The following is an 11,251-nucleotide window of genomic DNA, read 5'->3' as shown; positions in this document are numbered from 1 at the left end:
TCGCGGCTCGTGAGTTTGAGCCCCGCATCAGGCTCTGTGCTGATAGCTCAGACCCTGGAACCTGCTTCAGATTCTGGGTCTCTCTCCCTCCCTGCCCCTCTCCCACTCATGCTGTCTCTCTCTGTCTCTCAAAAATAAAAAGAAACATTAAAAAAAAAAAAGTTAAAAAAAAAAAAAAAGAACCTGGGCTTTGGAGACATACCTGGATTTGGATTCCAGTTCTATAACTCGCCCAGCTGTGGAAACATAAGCAGGTTACTTTTGTGAGCCTGTTTACGTATTTGAAAACTTGAAGACTATACCTAACTTGGAGGTAATTGTAAGGCTTAATTGATGTAATAAATTGGCATGATCACATGGCCAGGAAGCACTCAAAATGTGGCAGTTATAATTACAGTTTTAGTTTGTATTATCCCACTGTCATAGGGCCAGCTGTGTGTAGCTGTGGACAGGCTGTGTTTAACAACCAGCTGTCAAAATTCCTGGAAATTTACCGGCAGCTCTTGTGAGCTGATTGAAGCCAGTTCTAGCACATCACTGAAGGCGCCCAGACTCCCACCCGTCTTCCAGGCCTGTCTTCCTCTGACCTCCACACTTTTGCTTATTCTGTGCCCAGAGCAGAAGATTCCAGCCCATTCCTCACCTCCAATCTTATTCTTTCTATCCTTTCAAGGCCAACTGAATCCTCCTGCCCAGTGACACTGTCTTCTCTGCCTGGTTTCCCTCCTCCTTTCTCTCCATCTACAGGTTACAGTGGGAGCAGCCAGGTTTGTGCAATATGACCCTGTCTCTGTGGCTAGAGTCAACTGGATAAAGGGTAGGCATGTGACCCAAGTTAGCATGTGGGCCACAAACAAAGATTCCGGTTCCCTGCTGGTAAAAGCCATTTTGTGGAAAGCAGAGACGCTTGTCCGTTTTGAGGCAGAACGGAAAATCGATGGGCAGAGATGGACAATGGAGCCAAAGCCCTTTCCAGGTAGCCTTTGTACTCGGGCCTGCATCTGGCCTGACCCCAAGGCCCAGCTGCATCCCTGTCCCAAGGCTCCTTGGGACATTGCAGGATCACCTAAGAGCATCTCTTCAATTAATCTTCTGCACAAAATCCTGATCTTATGCTCTGCTTCTAGGAACCTGCTGTAAGGCATTCGATGCTCAATAAATGCTTGTCCTAATAACTTATTTTTCTGAGGCCAGCTTCAGGAGAGCTCTGTATCCAAAAGAGCCCCAGTAGATCCCCAAGTCTTCCCCGGCCAGCCCAGCCTTCTCCTCTCTGAGTTTCTCCACACCGATTTACCCACATCCCTCAAGCCATTTAATGAGGGTCTCACTGGCTTTCTCTGTGGAAGATGGTCCCCTCAAAATGGTGGTCTTGGCCTTCAGAGATGGCCGGTTCCCACAGGCCCAGTTAATTAAACATAATCATCATAACCCAAACTTTAATTCCAAATTCTGATAGTCCTGTTTGGTTTTTGTGTCTACTCCTAATACTGTCAACTGTGTGTGGGGTGGGGTGGGGTGGGGTTTATGGTACAAACACAGGTGCCAAGGGAGGGCCACTCCTGTGGGTGGGGAGAGGCATTCTCACAAAGGGGAGCAACACCTCCAAATTACCGTGTAGCCTGTGTATGGCCTTTGTTTCCCCCATCCTCACTCCTGGGTGGGGGGAGGTAGGTCTCCTGGATACATCCAACTTCCACCATGAGAGGGGGTCCATATTGTCAAGAACGAGAAGCCATTCACTCTGAAGGTGAGGGTCCAGGGCAGAAAAGGTCTTACTGATGCCTGTAGGCGGTGGGGAGCCAGTGGGGAGAGGAGTACAGACAGAAGTCTAGAGAGAAATGAGAAGATACCAACACAGAGGAGACTTCTTAGCACCCATGCGAGGCCAACTTGGCCCTGACTAAAAGGTCAGGCCAAGATCTATCCTGCCCAGCTGTGAAACACACGTGTTGATGTATGCAAAGCAAAGCACTAGGAACTTGCTTGTCCCTCCAGTAGAAGTTACCATCGTTGTCCTCATCACCATTATTTGTAATTCTTTCTGGCAGCAGCTTATGCTCACGTGTCTCTCCAGTAAGTGGAGCAATCCCAGGGTTGTGTGTGAAAGCCTGTACTCCACTGGCCTCAGTTTCCCCATTTCTAAAGTGAGAGCCTGGTCCAGATGTTCCCAGCATCTCAATCCGATATTCTCCAGTTCTATGGAGACACAGATTCAGAGGTTTGCCTTTCCTTGAAGCTGCTAGGGTTGAAAATGATATGTTGGATAAACCCAAGGCATGTGTATGAGAGGGATTATAATCAAAGAGCTCAGAGCTGAATCGTGGGTCTCTGCCTTTCTCCCCACCCGGCGCACAGGCGGCCACAGGCAGCCTCTGAAAAAAGCGGAGAGTGGCGGAGAGAGGGGGTGAGCCCCTCTTTGGGGTGGGCACCCTGCTTCAGTCCTTAGAGAAAGTGGAGCTGAGTAGAGTTTCCCTAGCCAGGAAAGGTGGCAGTAGAGGGCAGAGGACATTGGATAAAGGAGAGGGGTCAAGGACTTAGGTGTGTCTGTTGTTACTCGTGTGAACTTGGGAGAGCTACTTAACCCTCTCCGTGCCTTGGCCTCCTCATCTGAAAGTTGGACAAGGTAACACCTACCTGGGGGGGGATGTGGGTGGGGAGCTGAGGATGAAAGTCGGGAGCACAAGGGAAGCCCAGAACATGGCCTGAGGTGTTCAAGGAATGGTTCCTGTAATTACTAGAGTTGCAGAAGGGAGTGGGGAAGGAAGAGCTGAGCCGGGATTCCCCAGGTCCTGTGGCTTCCCTGGCTGCCACTCCGTGGAAAAAGCAGAAAAAAAAAAAAACAAAAACAAAACCAGGAAGTGAGTATGGTGTTCTTGCCTTCTCTGCTACTTAAACACCAGCTCTTCCTGCTCTGATCCCCAGAACCTGGCAGGTACTGACTTGGTACATTTTCCCTTGTGTCAGAGGGAGGTTTGACCCAGCTGAACATGGGGCCACCCCCAGCCCCTAGGCTGGCAATGGACATCTTGAGTCGTCTGGTCCGGTTTCCTGGTGTGGGAGTCCTCCCACTTGGAGGCACAGGGGCAACTCAGGCAAGAGGCCTGAGAACCCACGTTCGCAGCGGGCCTGTTGGAAGGGAAGGCCGCCCTGTGCCCTGTGCCATCACACACGCCTGTCTCTCAAATCCACATGAGAAGCTGCTGAGGTGAAGAAAACATTAACATTTGTTCAAAAGTGACCTCGCACTCATCTTTTTGACAACGAGGATGTTCTCGATCACGGAAAAGAATGTCTGCCCTCACACTGATAAGAACGACCATTTGTGGAGAAGCCACAGTACCTGCCCTTGTGCTCAGTCTTTCTTTCCCTGCGTCTTCCCAACAGCCCCACGAGGAGGCAATCATTATATCCATTTCACAAAGGACGAAGTGACACTTCAATAATGTTGCTGTCACTTGCCCAAAGTTACAGGCCTGCTGAGTGTCGGCAGTTCCAAACAAGGCCTTATGATTCCAAAGCCCCTCAAGATTCTTTTTGAAGGTTCTGTTTGAAGGACAGGGATGCACTTGGCATTTCTTGTTCTTTCATTCTGAATGAAGTTGGGAAACGTTCTCCTTTCTTTCAGTGGGTCTAGCAGCTGCTTGCACACCTCCCTGCTTTTGCTGGTGGCCCATCTCAGGCTCTCCTGCAGGGGGCTTTGCCTCCTGAAGTCGGCACTCCCAGAAGCTGAAATCTGCCTGGTTGATCCCAGCTGAGCAAGGCGCGCCGCCCATCCCAGCCGAGCTCTTTGACCCCAGCCCAGCCCAGGAGCTACTACTCTGGGTCTCTTCCCCCCGGCCCCCGACGACCCCCAACCTCCTGGAGATCTCCCCGCGGTGCCCCGAAACTCCGTTTATTCCCGGGAAGGCGGGGTGCGGTTGTCTTCCTCGCGCGGATGTAGCGAGGGGGTTTGGCAAAGTAGTGCAGACCGCCCGGGACGAATGCAAGTCTGCAGCCGGAGTCGCCGTCCGCCCAGCTGCCTGCGTGGGGGGGGCCGGCGCTCCTCCCCCACTCCCACCCCCCACCCCCCCACCCCGCCCCGGCCCCGCCGCCCCGCCCCGAGGGCGGCTCCCGCCCGCGCCCTGCCCACCGCGTCCGAACGGGCGCACAGCCCCCGCTCCGCCGCCCGGAACCAGCTGAGCACAGCTGGACCCTGCAGCCGTCGTCGCCAGCGCCTCCGCAGCAGGTAAGGGAGGGGGGCGGCCACGGCCCCGGACGTCTTGGGGATCCCGGGCATCTGGGTCCTTCTCGCTCCCCTCTCGGTCGGAGCTCGTCCCGGCAGCGGGGCATCGCTGGAGAAGGGCTTCCTCCCTCACCCTGCTGGTCTTCCAGGGAACCAAGAAGGGTTGGATTAGGGGGGGCTAGGGCCGGGAAGGAGGGGGGCCGGGCCTCCACCTCCAGGCCCCGCTGTGCTGCAAGCACCTGAGCTAACCTTGACCCCGCCCCCGCGGGTGAGGGACCTGGGCTCGGGGTCACTCGGGCGCTCGGGCACTCGGTGTATCCGACCCGGGCTTGCAGGTGGCCGCGCGTCTGCGGTTTGGGCGGTGGCTCCGCCGGAGAGTGTGCTCGGCGGAACCTCGACTCCAAGGTAATAATGCCTTCGCCTGCTCTCCGCGGGCGACGAGGAGCTCTCCGCCTCCTTCCTCTTTTTGGGCCCAGGTCTGTTAGAAACTTCTTCCTTGTACTCGCCGTCTGAAATCTGCTTGCAGTTGTTAACCTGACGGTGCCTTGTCCTCCTCGGCCCTGCAATGTACGCTGGTTTCTCTGACTCACACGGAAAACTTCGTTCAGAGTTGAAGACAGTGATTGGAGTCTCCCTTTCTCCCTGGGTCCCCATCTCTTCTGGGGGCTGATCACCACCCAGAATCTGGTCACAGCAGTGTCCCCCTGGCCCAGTGCAGGCCGGCTGCTCTGGGCCGTTGTCAAGGGCAAGTTTTTGGAAGGCAGGGGGGAGACTTTGGGTGGGGAGGGGCCATTGGCTTCCTTTGTGGCCCTCTATGTGCCCAGGCATACACTATCCTGCCTTTATACCTTCCACAGAGCAGAGAGGGCATCTTTAAAACAGCCAGAACTCCAAAGAGCCAAAGGCATTCAAGGGCTGTTCTGGGGGTGACTCCGGCTTTGTGGAAGTGGGGCCCTGGGGAGGAGCGTGTGGTTTTGTTTGGCTCCTGGAGGCTTTTCAAACACTTAATCCTGTAGGTCCTGTTCTCCCAGGACCACATTTCTGACCAGGGCACCGGGACCTCTTGCTGCACCCCTTTGCAGTGACCATAGCTTGCTGGAGTGTCGCCTCAACCCCATTCCACAGCTGAGACAACCGCAGGGCCCAGAAAGTTTGTGATGGGCTCACAGTCACACGGTGACAAAAGGGCAGGGCTAGGACCCAGTTCCAGTTGGCCTTTAAGCTGAGTCCTTCTAGCTGGTGGAGCTTTTCACTCTTTCTTGAGTGTTCCATTCATTAAGACATCCTCTCCCCTCCCCATCCCCACACTTGGGGGTGCTGGTTGGTGTTTCTAGGGGATGTTAAGGGGAAGAGGCTTGGGCCTCTGAGAGAAGGAAGGATGGGATGGTGGGACAGGCAGCATCCAGCTCCCTTGAAATTCCACTTTCCTTTCTGAGGCCTTGCTATTTATAAATGCCAGGAAAATTGTAAACAGCCGGGGAGCTTGGGTTGGCACCCGGGGGCAGTTACACAGCAGCAAAGAAGGTTTCCGTGTGAATCAGGGAAGGGAACTTTACTCCAGAATTTTCCATAGTTTTTTTTTTTTATTACGAACTAACACGGAAAGCAGGCAGCTCCCGGGAGCTGGTGGCGGGGGGGGGGGGGGGGCGTTGGTTTGCCTCTCATGGCATTTCCTTCCTGCCCTCCTTCCTCAATTCAACACTTTTCTGGGCCTGTGTCCTATGGCTTGCCCTGTGAAGGCCCAAGACCCTCGAGGAGGACAAAGCTCTCTGTCCTCAAGATACTTCTCATCCATAGTGGTTGACACAATCATGTGATACCGAGAGTTATTTCAGTCCATAAAGGGGCGACTAAGAATGTTTGGGCGACCCAGGCCCCGGAAATCAGTAACAGGTTCCCAGGAGTTAAAGGAGTCGAGGGAAAAGACATTCTAAGAAACAGGAATAGCTTGTGCAAAGGTACTGAGGTTTCTTGAGCCATCCATGGCTAGACTAGCAGTGAAGGAAGGGTGTAGCTGTGGGGGTTGAGACTGTAAATAAAGATTGTAAACTAAGGCTTTGGACTTTATCCTGAAGGCAATGAGGAGCTGAGAAAGGTTTTCGACCACAGCAATTGATAAAAACTCTCGCTGATCTGGTCGTTGATGTAGGGGATGCACTGGAAGGGGCAAACTGGAGGCAGGGGGAGCCTGAAGAGGCTGTTGCATGGTCTAGGTTAAAGACAGTGCAGGTCTGAACCAGAGCAGTGGCCACCATGACAGATCAGAGTTGCAGATTCTGGAAACCCAGCTGAAGGTCTTGGAACCCTCTCTAAATTTCATCTGAAAGCAGACAATAGGCTGATAGCTACTGGACAAGGCTGCTAAATTATTTTTGTGCAGTGTTGTTTCTCTTCTATTTTATTATTTTTAAAGCAGAAAAAAATAGCACTGAAGATTCAAACATAGAGAAGAGTATAGTGTAAGCTTCATCCCTCCAGCCCCGTTCTTTCCCCAGAGGCAGCCACATGTGCACTTTGCCAAGCTATTATGAGCAAGAGCTGTTGACCGGATGCCTTTACACTTCTCAGCCATCCGGTGCGCGTAGGTCACTTCTCCCTACTCCTGTGTGTAGTTTGGGTCTTTCTTGAGAAGTTGCCAGGTAGGTCCCTGAGATGATGTCTGCATGATCTGTATTCCTTGTGCTGAGGCACTGATCTCTGGTTTTCTTCAAGCAGACTTTACAGTCTGTAACTACAGCCTCTGAGTGTGTATATTTGCTTATTAGAAACCGAGAGAAGTCAGAAGCATTGACTTGGGAGTAGAGCTGCAGCCTTGTTTCTTCGGAGTGACCTGTGGCAACGCCTGGCTCTTTGGACCTCAATTTCCTCATCTGTAAAATGGGGGGGGGGGGAGGTGGCGTTGGTTGGCATGATAATAATAATGCACATTTTAGTGTACCTGTTCCTCTTAGGTACTACTGTTTTCCCCTTTTACAGATGAGGTACCCGAGCCTAAAAAATGTGTCTCGAGTTTCGTTGTTAAAGATAATGGTCGCCAGGATTCTGGAGTTCTGACTACAGAGCTCTTACTCCCTGCACTCATTGTTATCCTGAAGTTTCCTTGTAGTCCTGACATTATGAGCACTGCTGGGGGCTTCACTGTGGCTGTGACAAGGGATCTGGGTCAGTGCACACAGCTTGGGGCTCTCAGCCCTGCAGCAGAGAGGCCTGAAGAACCTCCTGGTACTGTTTGGAAATTCATCCTTTTCTGTACTGTCAACAGGACTCCAGAGCATAGGTCAGTCTCCCTTCCGTTTCAGGGAATCAAGGCTCTGAGAGAACACAAGATCACTTGTCCTAGGTCACTCGGTGAGTTGGGGTCCCAGCCAGGGCCATCTCCCCTTTGGCAGAAGCAAGCAGGGAAAAGCAGATCCCAGGAATCATGCATTTTGGCGGGGAGGGAAAGGGAGAGACCAGCGTTTAGGCAGCTGGGGTATGTTAAACAAAAATACCTCCTCCCTTTCAACTCAGTGAGCTTGTGTCATATTTCAGCCTGATGTGGTTTGTGAATTTGTAGACCACAGGCAGGCTGGGTTCCTGCTGCTCTCTGGCTTCCCCTTCCCTGTCCCCTTCCCCCACTCATGCTCCCCTACCATAGGCCTGCTGTCCCCTGTCCTGCCCGGGACCACATCAGCAATTTGAGGGCAGGGCAGAGAAAACCAGCAGGTGTGGTGAGCGAGGCTGGGCAGCAGAAGGCCCGGACTTGGGTCCTGGTTTTGTCACTGGCAAAGTACTGAGTGACTTGTGCCCCCGTGTCCACCTTGTGCTAGAGGGGTGGGCAGGATAACATCAAGCTTTCCTGGCTCTGATGGGCTCTGAGCCAGAAGGCTTTGTGCTCAGTGCACAAACGTGCACCTCCAAGTGAGCCCATAGCCTATTATGTTTGACCTACTCCAGTGCTAGCTGGGGATCCAGCTGTTCATGAATTTGGTCTTCGTGGACTGAATTAGTTGCCCCATATTGCAGGTAAGGAAGTTGAGGCCTAAGATTCATTTAAGTATCTTATTCCCTGTTCTACAAGCAAGAAGAATCATGGCCACTGTATGGAGCATGCTTGCTGTGTTCACTGTCTTGTTTAATCTTTTAACAGCCCTATTGTGGAGGAGATACTGACTCCATTTCACAGATGAGGAAACTGAGGCTCAGCCTAGAGAGATGAAATGATTTACCTTCTTTTCTTTGAGCCTCACAATAGCCCTGGGTTGTCATGATGGGCTCCGCTTTGTAGATGAGGAAAGTGAAGTGTGGAGACGTGAGCTCCCAGGGGCCACGTGGCCATCTAGCCTCCTTCCCGGCCTCCCCATCCTCGTCCCTCCTGTCCTGCCTCAGAGAGACCCTCTGCACCTCTTTCACCCAATGCTTAGATTAAGGGATAACAGCATCCCAGACGCTGGCTCTTCCGCAGGGGGCTGCAGAAATGGTTTCAGTCATAGATTCTCTCCGGGAACTTCGCTGAAGGGGCCACGCCAGTGGGGGTGGATTTATTTATTCTGCTAAATTCACTTAAGCCAATAGTGCTATTACTTTCCCGCCTCTACAAGGATAACATCTGGGTCTGGCTTATTTACCAGGCATGGGAGAGACGGTATATGTGAGCCTTCCGGGTGGGGTCCGACCCTTACTGTAAGCGCTATGGCGAGGCTAGGCCCTCAATGGACACAGTAAACAGTAGTTAACTTTTTGGGAGTGGCGAAGTGGGATGGGCGTGATACCCATAGGAAACGGGGTGTTTCTTCCAAGGACTTCCCCTCCCTTCTTTTTCTAATTATAATGAATACTTATGATAGGAAATTTAGAAAATAAAATAAAAAAAAAAAGAACTGTCCATAATTCTGCCAATGTGAGATAATCACTGCTAACATTTGGGGGCATTTCCTTCCCGATATTTTCAGCACTTTTTTTTTTTTTTTTTACCCCTACGTAATGGTGGTCATACCACATTTATAATTTTTCTATTCTTACTTCTTTTTTTTTCTTCAGCATTGCGACAGACATATTTTCCCATGTTATTAAGGACTGTAAATTTAATTGGTAAAAGAGTTTGAGAAGTAGTCTCTACCTAAGTAGAGAAACACGTGTTTATTTAAAATCTTTTATTCCAATAGTCTGGGGGATTGAAGAAATGAAATAATGTATTTGATTTGTAAAAAAAAAAAAAAAGTTTTAATTATTATTATTTTTTTCATGTTTATTTATTTATTTTGAGAGAGAGAGAGAGAGAGAGAGAGACAGTGCGTGTGTGCAAGCAGGGGAGGGGCAGAGAGAGAGGGAGAGAGAGAGAGAATCCCAAGCAGGGTCTGCACTGTCAGCCCAGAGTGGGGCTTGTTTTCACCAATGGTGACATCATGACCTGAGCCGAAATCAAGAGTCAGGCCCTTAACCGACTGAGCCACCCATGCACCCCAGAGACAGAAATTGATTGTCGTAAAGCACACAGCCAAAATGAGTTCAGTTGTTTAACCCAATGCCTGGGAAGATTAAACAACCTGACCGTGGCCAGACCCCTAGTTTTCCTTGGCAGTGTCTTCTTGGGAAAGTCATTTCCCTCTGTGACTGGTCTCCCCCCAGTGGGAAATGGAGAATGGCACCTTCTCCGGTTCTCCTGGTTCTACTTTTCTGCCAGTTGAAGGTTTGATTTCATGACCCAGTGGCAGGTCTTGGTCTGTCGATTGTGCTTCCCAAATAGGGTGCTTTTTGAGCTCCCTGGTGCAGAGGGTAGGTCAGAGACTTAATCCTCTGACATGAAGAGAGATGTCTTTAAACCCTTTCTTTCGGGGTGCCTGGGTGGCTCAGTCGGTTAAGCGGCCGACTTTGGCTCAGGTCATGATCTTGCGGTCTGTGAGTTCGAGCCCCATGTCAGGCTCTGTGCTGACAGCTCAGAACCTGGAGCCTGTTTCGGATTCTGTGTCTCCCTCTCTCTGACCCTCCCCCATTCATGCTCTGTTTCTCTCTGTCTCAAAAATAAATAAACATTAAAATAAATAAATAAATAAACCCTTTCTTTCCTCAAGGAAAGGGTTGTATTAACAATAATGTATGTGGACACGAAAGATGTTCTAGCAGATCTCAAGCTTATTGTGAACACGAATCACCTGGGGATTTTGTGAAAATGCAGATTCTGGTTAGGTCTGGGGTGGAGCCTGAGGCTCTGCGTTTCTCGTAGGATCCCAGGTAGCGCTGAAGTTGCTACAGAGTTAACACTTTGTAGAGTAAGATTCTAAATCCCTTATTAAGAGCCCAGACTAGAGCCTAGATCTTTGAGATTCTTCCTACCCATAGTATTTGCCTCCCTCTTCTGTTCCCAACATGGAGCCAGACGGTTTAGTCCACAGCTATGAGTTTCTAGAATCTGAACAGTCCTTGAAATATTTTGCTGCCTAATTGCAGCGCGAGGTAGGGGCCTTCTTAAGGAAAGAGCGACTCAGCAGGAAACCATCTGAACCAGGAGAAACACAGCTGAAGGACCTAGCATTTGTCTTAAACATTTCCAGCAGAAGTTTTTATACTTGAGATTATAGACATTCTTCTCTTCGTGTCTGTAGGCTGCAAACCACAGCCTCTGGGAGGCCCCAGCCTGTTTTTGTATGTCTCTGAGCTAAGAATGTTTTTACATTGTAAAAGTTTGTTAAAAAAAAAAAAAAAAAAAGACACCCTGAAAACCCAAACAAAACAAAACAAAACTCAAACCTAAAACCAAACAAGGAAGAATATGCAACAGACAAGGTATGTGGCCTGCAAAGCAGAACATATTTACTAACATATTTACAGTAAAAATTTGCTAACCCCTGATCTAGAGTAACCAAAGCTTTATGTTTTTTTTTTTGTTTGTTTGTTTGTTTGTTTTTTTGTATGCATGAGGCCAAGCCTTAATGCTTGAAATTTAGCAAGACCAAGATGCCTGGAGGCAGCCTGACTTTGTGGGAACTGCACAGACATCTTGTGTGACCCTCAGCTCACGGTTTCACCTCTCTGAGCTTGTATCCTTCCTTC

The 11,251-nt window shown here is 50.4% G+C and overlaps 1 protein-coding gene across 1 annotated transcript in view; it reads left to right on the top strand.

The window, feature by feature from the left end:
- Nucleotides 1-4,084: 4,084 nt before the first annotated feature.
- Nucleotides 4,085-11,251, top strand: part of GSN (gelsolin) — a 54,433-nt gene continuing 47,266 nt past the window's right edge. The window contains exon 1 of the mRNA XM_058694294.1: nucleotides 4,085-4,225. The gene's annotated coding sequence lies outside the window, so the exon portion shown is untranslated. The remainder of the gene's footprint in view (nucleotides 4,226-11,251) is intronic.

The sequence above is a fragment of the Neofelis nebulosa genome, chromosome 12 (assembly GCF_028018385.1).
Source record: "Neofelis nebulosa isolate mNeoNeb1 chromosome 12, mNeoNeb1.pri, whole genome shotgun sequence".
Classification (NCBI taxonomy): domain Eukaryota; kingdom Metazoa; phylum Chordata; class Mammalia; order Carnivora; family Felidae; genus Neofelis; species Neofelis nebulosa.
The sequence above is the reverse complement of the archived record's forward strand: the minus strand, read 5'-3'. Positions and strand labels throughout refer to the sequence as shown.